Here is an 8,905-nt window from a genome sequence, read left to right as displayed (position 1 = left end):
TTGGTTTCTCTCTCCATAGAATTATTAAGTAGATAAAGTTTTATGATAAATTTTGCATAATATACATATCAAAATTGAAAAAAACCCTAAAGGCTAATAGTTTTTTTTAATTTAAAATCAATTAATTAACATTAGTATATTATTAGTTTCAGAAGTAGAGTTTAGTGATTCATCAGTTGCATATAATACCCAGTGCTCATTCCATCAAGTGCCCTCTTTAATGCCCATCACCGAGTTACCCCATTCCCCCACCCTTTTCCCCTCCAGCAACCCTCAGTTTGTTTCCTACAATTAAGAGTCTCTTATGGTTTGTCTCCCTCTCTGATTTTGTCTTATTTTATTTTTCCTTCCCTTCCCCTATGTTCATCTGTTTTGTTTCTTAAATTCCACTTATGAGTGAAATCATATGATATTTGTCTTTCTCTGACTGACTAAAGAAGCAGGGTGTGTGTGTGTGTGTGTGTGTGTGTTTGTGTCTATATATAGTGGAATATTACTCAGTCATCAAAAAGAATGAAATCCTACCATTTGCAACAACATGGATGGAACTAGAGCATTGGGTTTTTATTAAAGATTTATTTATTGGGGCTCCTGTGTGGCTCAGTTCGTTAAACGTCTAACTTCCCTTTAGGTCATGATCTCAGGGTCCTGGGATGGAGCCCCATGTACGGCTCGGGTGGGACTCTGTTTGTCCCTCAGCCTCTCCCCCCACTCATGCTCTGTCTCTCTCTCTCTCTCTCAAATAAATAAAATATTTTTAAAAAAGACTTATTTATTTATTTGAGAGAGAGAGAGCATGAGCAAGTGGAGAGAGGAGCAGAGAGAGAGAGAATCCTGAAGCAGACTCCCCACTGAGCACAGAGCCCAGTGCAGGGCTCAATCCCAGGACCCTGAGATCATGACCTGAGCCAAAATCAAGAGTCAGCCACCTAACTGACTGAGCCACCCAGGCGCCCAAGGCTAACAGTTAAAAACAAAAACAAAACTAGAACCCAATTAAAATAAAAACTATTATCATGTTACTCTGTCGATTCCAATATATTTAGCAACCTAGCCTCTTTGCTGAAGTATATTATATATTTTGATGTCTTGTGTCAACTCTCCAAAAAACTACAATCACAGAATTCCATAACACATCAGAATTCCAACACAGTCAGGAATGATCTTGTATACAGATAGGTGATGATGTGTTTGAAGGGTTGCAGGAAACTTAGCCCTTGTTGTGTGCTTTCCTCACATGTTGGTTGATGCCTGAAATTCCACTATATTAATAGTAAGTAGTGATAGTAGTAGTAGCTGTAGTAGTAGTGACTGCATATTAAGCAACTACCGTATTAGACTCTGATGCATGCTTTTTATATGTTACACAACCTAACCTAGAAATTTTGCAAGGCAGAGATGATGTAGTCCCAATTTACAGACAAGGAAGTTAAGCTCAGTGACATTAAATAATTTGCTCAAGCTTACTGAGCCTACAGGAGACAAAACTGAGATTTCAACAGGTGTGGGGCACTCCAAAGCTCTTTCCACTGGTCCATATAGCCTTCCAATGGTCAGCATGTCTTCCTGTCATCCAAGGATACAAGCGGGTAGCCCACAGATGAATACAACTTGCTGGTGTGTTAGGTTTAGAGCTCAAACACTCTGACACTTTGGGAGATTTCTCATAAAAGCCTGAGCTGTGAAATAAATGCCAGAAGACCTGGTAATACTGGAGCCAACAAACCCACTTGGCAACAGTCTACAGGAGCTGGGCGCCCTCTTTGAGAGAGGCCAGGGCTCTCCCTTTGGCTCCATCTCCATCATTTCCCTGCTTTCCTGAAATGCCACCCACTTTGCTCATTTACATCACCTGTCCTGTCCCTGTGATTTGATTACCACTACTTTAGGTTTAGGCTTTGCTCCTTGTAATGACCTCTGGGAAGGAACATTTGAAGTCATATTAGCCATTTATATTTTCTTGGGAATATATCTGACATATTCCTGAGAACAGAAAGGAAGAGATGGTTGGAAGTAACTAAACCAAACTAAAAAGGGGGGAAATGAAGAATAATGGAAAGGGAGATTCTTGATGTCAAATATAGTCTTCTTCACAAATTTGCCTGGAGCTCTTTTTGCGAGGAACAGCATTTCTTCTGTTGGGTAGAGGTGAAAACACTTGTCTGTAAAAAGCCCACGCATTGGGGTTAAAATTTCTGCCTTCAGCTCGGGTCATGATCTCAGGATCCCTACGTTGGGCTCCCTGCTCAGCAGGCAGCCTGTTTCTCCCTCTCCCTTTGCCCCTCCCCCCTACTTGTGCACGTGCGCTCTCTCTCTCTCTCAAATGAATAAATAAAATCATAAAAAAGAAAGAAAGCCCACGCATGGAGCCCTTGCCTAGACTGCTCCCTCCACATCCTGAATAAGATGTGGCCAGATTATTTCTGGCCTTATGAAAATTCTGCAAGTTTTATTTACTGCTTAAAAATTTCAAGGTCTGTTTATATTTTTAAAAGCTTGTTTATCTTTCCCAGTAAGACTTTTAGATGCATTCAAATGGGAAAGAGGGAAATATGCTGGCAAGAAGGCATATTATGCCACAGTGCATCTGAATACAAGCCACATGAAAGCAGTTTAACTTCCTTCTGGGTGTTGTCTGGGAAGGCAAGGCAATATACTTTGCTCTTTGAGGCTTTGATTCCATTCCACATGACAGCCTCATCCACACACTAGAAAAATGATCTGAGCTATGTTATCAGTGGGAAGGGGTGGCTCCAGCAGTAGTGATCAAAGCCTGTGGGCTTACTTAAAGGAAAGAAAACACATTTCTCATAGAACATGAGGTGCATAGAGTATGTAGTAAAAGCATTGAGAGAACACTGGACTATATTATTAGGAATTCCATTTTAATTTCTTCAGTTTGGGGTTTTACAAGTTAAGTGGAATAGGGAGAAACTTGAAAGTCTGGAAAAAAAAGTGAAAACTAAACAAATAAAATTTAGAAAGGGGTTGAGGAGATAGGAGGTCAGGGAAGATCAAAAGTTTACTGAGATGAATTCAAAATAAAAGAAGGGCCACTATGATCAGGAACTCTCTCCACAAAAGATCCCTAATTGAGATATTTAAACTTTGTGACAATAAACGTGACTGGATACTTCACATTAAAATCATATCTATACATTTGTTGTTGTTTCAGAAATTCTTCTGCTAAGTCCTAGTCACTGACCAAACTTAGGATCTATAACTTAGGGGCTGCAAAGTGCTTCTCAACTTTTAAAGAGATAGCTATTTCACTTTTTATACTTGACTCCTGATGAAACACCACTGCTAATTTTACTAAAAAGATCTGCCCTGAAAGCCTGAAATAAGAAGCATGTGGTACTTTGAAACTTTATTTCATATAAGATGTAGAACCCTCCATTTCAGCACACTGGGCTGAAAACTACTTCCACCTTTGCAATTCATCGAAGCTAGCTGCCCTCTGTATATAGGATCACAGTCATCATCAACCTCTTGTTTTCTTTCCATTGTCTTTCTTGGCTCAGCGGCTGCATCCTCTAACATATCACATTGGTGGTAAAAAACAACAACATCTGAGGCTCCAATAGGACAGTTTGAAATACCAGCATTGCAGGGCTTGTTTCTTTAACGGGTGTGCATGTGAATCGATGGCTTATCCCTGACACAGAAGTCACAACCTTATTAGGACAGGTACGGTTTGAAGCCAAAGTAGCTAATATTGAAGTGCCAGATCTGCTTTAATAACACCCAAACTTAAATATGGAAGAATTTTCTTGAAGAATTAGAGCCCTTTCTATGAAGGACTTAAGCCTGTTGTTTGGAAATGTAAAGCAGTATCTAACAATTGGCATGGCTTTATCCATGATAAATGTTGTTTTTTAAACTTGCAATATCTGTTTAAAAAAAAACTCTTGGGAGAAGAAAAGTAGTTTGGTCAGTACAACATTAGATTGGTAGTTTCACATTACCACTAACAATGATGGATTATTATAACATGGCTGGAATAAAATTTTGCCTCAAGAATTTTATTTTACATATAGGAAAGCAAACTCCAATTTTTATGAGTCTTCGCTTGAACACTTTAATTCCTATATCCTTCAGGAGTTGTGCACAAAATCATCTGTTGGTGTGTTCTTGGGGGACCACTATCATTTTTTTTAACTGAAGTACAGTTAACATCGAATGTTATGTTATTTTCTTTTTTTAAAGATTTTTTTTTTTTTTTTTTTTTTTTTTAAGATTTTATTTATTTGAGACAGAGAGAATGAGAGAGAGAGAGCACATGAGAGGGGGGAGGGTCAGAGGGAGAAGCAGGCTCCCTGCTGAGCAGGGAGCCCGATGCGGGACTCGATCCAGGGACTCCAGGATCATGACCTGAGCCGAAGGCAGTTGCTTAACCAACTGAGCCACCCAGGCGCCCCGAATGTTATGTTATTTTCAAGCAGAGGGGACAACTGTCTTGCTAGACGCCACGATTGCAGTTAACTCATTCTTCAAAATCCAACTCAAAGAAAAGATATATGTACATGAATGTCCCTCATACTATTACCTACCATAATAGAAAGCTGGAAATCAACCTAAATATCCTACAGTAAAGGACTAATTAAATGGCAGATAGTATTTTCTTATTCTGGAATACTATGTAGCCAATCTATTATATTTGATGGTTAATGATATGGGAAAATGCTTATGACATAATGTTGATAACAACAAAATTATATATACCATATGAACTCAATTCATACACATACACACAAAGCAAGCACTGCAGAATGTTAGCTGTGATTTTCACTGGGTTGTGGGGTATTAAGTGATTTAAAAATTTTTTAGAGACTTTTCTATATTTTAAAAATTCTCTACAATGAATTTGTTACTTTCACAATTAAAAGAAAGCCGATAAATGATAATATAACTTGACAAGGTCCAGCTCAAATGTTTCCTCTCTGAGGCCTTCACCAACGAGAGTTACTTGTTCCTCCTTCAAATTCATATAAAACTCAGTATATATCACCCCTAACCATTCTCTACTTTGAACCAGAATGATCTTCTAGAAAGTAAATCTTCTGACCCAGCAGTTCTACTCCTAAATATCTACTTAAGAGAAATGAAAACATATGTCCGTTCAAAAACTTGTACACAAGTGTTCATAACAGCATTATTTATAATAGCCCCAAAGTGGACACAACCCAAATAACCATCAACTGATAAACAGATAAATAAAATGCATATACTTACAGTGGGTAGTAGGCAAACCACTGTATGTCCACATCCAAATTCCCAGAATCTGTGAATATGTTATATTACATGGCAACAGAGAATTAAAGTCGCAGGTAGAATTAAGTTTGCTAATCAGCTGACCTTAAAAATAGGTTATTCTGGATTATTCATGGGGCCCCAATGTAGTCACAAACATTCCTAAGAGTGGAAGAGGGAGGCAGAACATTGGAGTTATGTAATATAAGAGGATTCAGCTTGCTGTTGTTGACTTTGAAGATGGAAGGCGGCAATCAGCCAAGAAACGTGAGCAACCTCTAGAAGCTGAAAAAGGTATGGAACAGATTCTCCTCTAGAGCTTCCAGAAAGTACTTCCCTGACAACACCTTGATTTTAGCCCAGTGATACCAACGCCAGACTTCTGACATATAGAAATGTAAGATGATAAATTTGCATTGTTTCAAGCCACTAAGTTTGTATTGAATTGTTATAGGAGCAATAGAAAACTAAAACAAATGGAATGTTATTTACAATAAAAAGGAGCAAATATCGATACATTCTACAACATGGATGAACTTTGAAAACATTAAGCTAAATGAATGAATCCAGTCACAGAAGCCTACGTATTCCATGGTTCCATTTATTTATTTTAAAAGATTTTATTTATTTATTTGAGAGAGAGAGAGAGCACGAGCGGGGAGAGAGGCAGAGGCAGAGGGAGAAGCAGACTCCCCGCTGAGCAGGCAACCCAATGTGGGACTCAATCCCAGGACCCCGGGATCATGACCTGAGCCGAAGGCAGATGCTTAATTGACTGAGCCACCCAGACACCCTGCATGGTTCCATTTATATGAAATGTCCAGAATAGTCAAGTCTATAGACACAGAATGACTGGTAGTTGCCTACAGCTGGAAGTGGGGTATGACTGTTAATGGGTACAGAGTTTATTTTTGGAGACAGGAAATGTTCTAAAATTTGTGATGATGGGAGCACAACTCATACTAAAAATCATATGATATGTGAATTATATCTTGATAAAGCATATATACACATAGATATGTATGAATATGTGTGTGTGCACACACGTGTATGTGTATATGTGCATGTATTCTCTACACAGGAAAACCTTCAATGGTTTTGCTGCCCTAAAAACTAAAATCTATTAAAAAAATTTTTTTTAATTGAAAGGAGGCTCGGGGACCTGTGGGACAACAACAAAGGGTCTAAAGTTCCTATCAGAGTCTCTGAAGAAGAGGAGAAAGTGTGGGGCTGAAAAAGTACTCAAAGAAGTTATGGTTGAAAACTTCTCAAATTTTTTTTTTTTTAAATATTTTATTTGACAGAGAGAGACACAGTAAGAGAGGGAACACAAGCAGGGGGAGTGGGAGAGGGAGAAGCAGGCTTCCCGCCGAGCAGGGAGCCCGATGTGGGGCTCGATCGCAGGACCCTGGGATCATGACCTGAGCCAAAGGCAGATGCTTAACGAATGAGCCACCCAGGTGTCCCACATTTGTTAAAAGATATAAACCTACAGATCCAAGAAGCTGAGTAAAACCCCAAAGAGATAAATCCAAAGGAATCCACACCAAGATCATAGCCAAATATCTGAAAACTAAAGACAACAACAAAAAATCTTCAAAGCAGAAAGAGAAACAACACTTTGTCAATAAAGAAATAATAGTTCAAAAGACAGTAAATGTCTCATCAGATACCCTGGAGGCCAACAAAACTGACACAACAACAACAAAAAGTGGTTTGGATAACACAGCAAACACAGCCCCTTGTTATCTGGTCCCTACTCATCCCGGGTGCATCTCTTGCTGCTTTCTAATATGTATCCCAGGACCCAGACATACTAAATGATTTGCACTTTTCCTCATCTCTGTACCTTTGCAAAAGTTGCTTTTCTACCTAGAATATCCTTAGCCCTCTTCTTCCTCTTACCTCCTATTAGTTTTTCTCTACTCAGTTTAAATTTTACCTATGAGGAGGTTTTCCTGCACCATTCCTCAAGGTGAGGTGGGTACTCTGGTAATTTCTTGTATTTGTTGGTCTCCTCAATTAGACTATAAGTAAAGTCTTAAGTCTTATGACATTTCTGTTAAAGGTCTAGAATCCAAAATCTATAAAGAATTTATCAAACTCAACACCCAAAGAACAAAAAATCCAATCAAGAAATGGACAGAAGACATGAACAGACATTTCTCCAAAGAAGACATCCAAATGGCCAACAAACACACAAAAAATGCTCAATATCACTCGGCATCCAGGAAATACAAATCAAAACCACAATGAGATACCACCTTACACCAGTCAGAATGGCTAAAATTAACAAGTCAGGAAAGGATAGATGTTGGCGAGGATGCGGAGAAAGGGGGACCCTCCTACATTGTTGGTGGGAATGCAAGCTGGTGCAGCCACTCTGGAAAACAGTATGGAGGTTCCTCAAAAAGTTGAAAATAGAGCTACCATATGACCCAGCAATTGCACTACTGGGTATTTACCCCAAAGATACAAATGTAGTGATCCGAAGGGGCACCTGCACCCCACTGTTTATAGCAGCAATGTCCACAATAGCCAAACTATGGAAAGAGCCCAGATGTCCATCAACAGATGAATGGATAAAGAAGATGTGGTGTATATGTGTATACACATACACACACACACACACACACACACACACACACACAATGGGATATTATGCAGCCATCAAAAATGAAAGCTTGCCATTTGCAATGACATGGATAGAACTAGAGGGTATTAGGCTAAGCGAAATAAGTCAATCAGAAAAAGACAATTATCATATGATCTAACTGATATGTGGAATTTAAGAACAAAACAGAGGGGGGCGGAGCAAGATGGCGGAGGAGTAGGAGACCTGGATTTCGTCTGGTCTCAGGAATTCAGCTGGATAGGGATCAAACCATTCTGAACACCTACAAACTCAATAGGAGATCGAAGAAAAGAATAGCAACAACTCTCTGAACAGAAAAGCGACCACATTCTGGAAGGTAGGTCGTGCGGAGAAGTGAATCCGAGGCGATATTTGGGAGGATAGACAGCAGGGGAGGGGCCTCCGTCGGCCGCTTCTGGCAAGTGATAGAGCTGCAAAGCACAAAATCGGAACTTTTAGAAGTGTGCTCTGCTGAGGGACGTCACTCCAGTGGCTAAGCAGGGGGTGGAACCCTCGCGGGACAGTGTGGTCTCAGGACCCTCAGGGTCACAGAAAGACCAGGGGTGCCTGAGTGCAGCAGAGCTCCCAGGTATCGGAGCGGGGAAGCCTGCTGCAGAGACGGAGCCCAGGCGCGGGCTCTCAGCTCGGGGTTGCCATAAACCATGATCCGCGGCACAGTCTGGCCACTGCTCCTCCAGCAGGGACCCAACAAGCGGCAGATCCGGGGAGACTCACCTTCTTCCCCTGGGAGGAGAGGTGCGGGAGCACACTGCAGGAATCTGCTGGGTTTGGAGACTCCACACGGGGTTGGGTGCCAGAGATAGAAATGTGCGGTCACAGGCCGGGTGAGCATGGAGTGAGGCCGGAGACCGGGGAGACGGGAGTGACTAACTGCTTTTCTCTGGGGGCGCACTGAGGAGCAGGGCCCCGAGTTCTCGGCTCCTCTGGGGCGGAAATTGGGAGGCCGCCATTTTCACTCTTGTCCTCCAAAGCTGTACGGAAAGCTTGCAGGGAATA

The sequence above is a fragment of the Halichoerus grypus genome, chromosome 13, assembly GCF_964656455.1.
Source record: "Halichoerus grypus chromosome 13, mHalGry1.hap1.1, whole genome shotgun sequence".
In the NCBI taxonomy this organism is placed as follows: Eukaryota; Metazoa; Chordata; class Mammalia; order Carnivora; family Phocidae; genus Halichoerus; species Halichoerus grypus.
Note: the sequence above shows the minus strand (reverse complement) of the source record.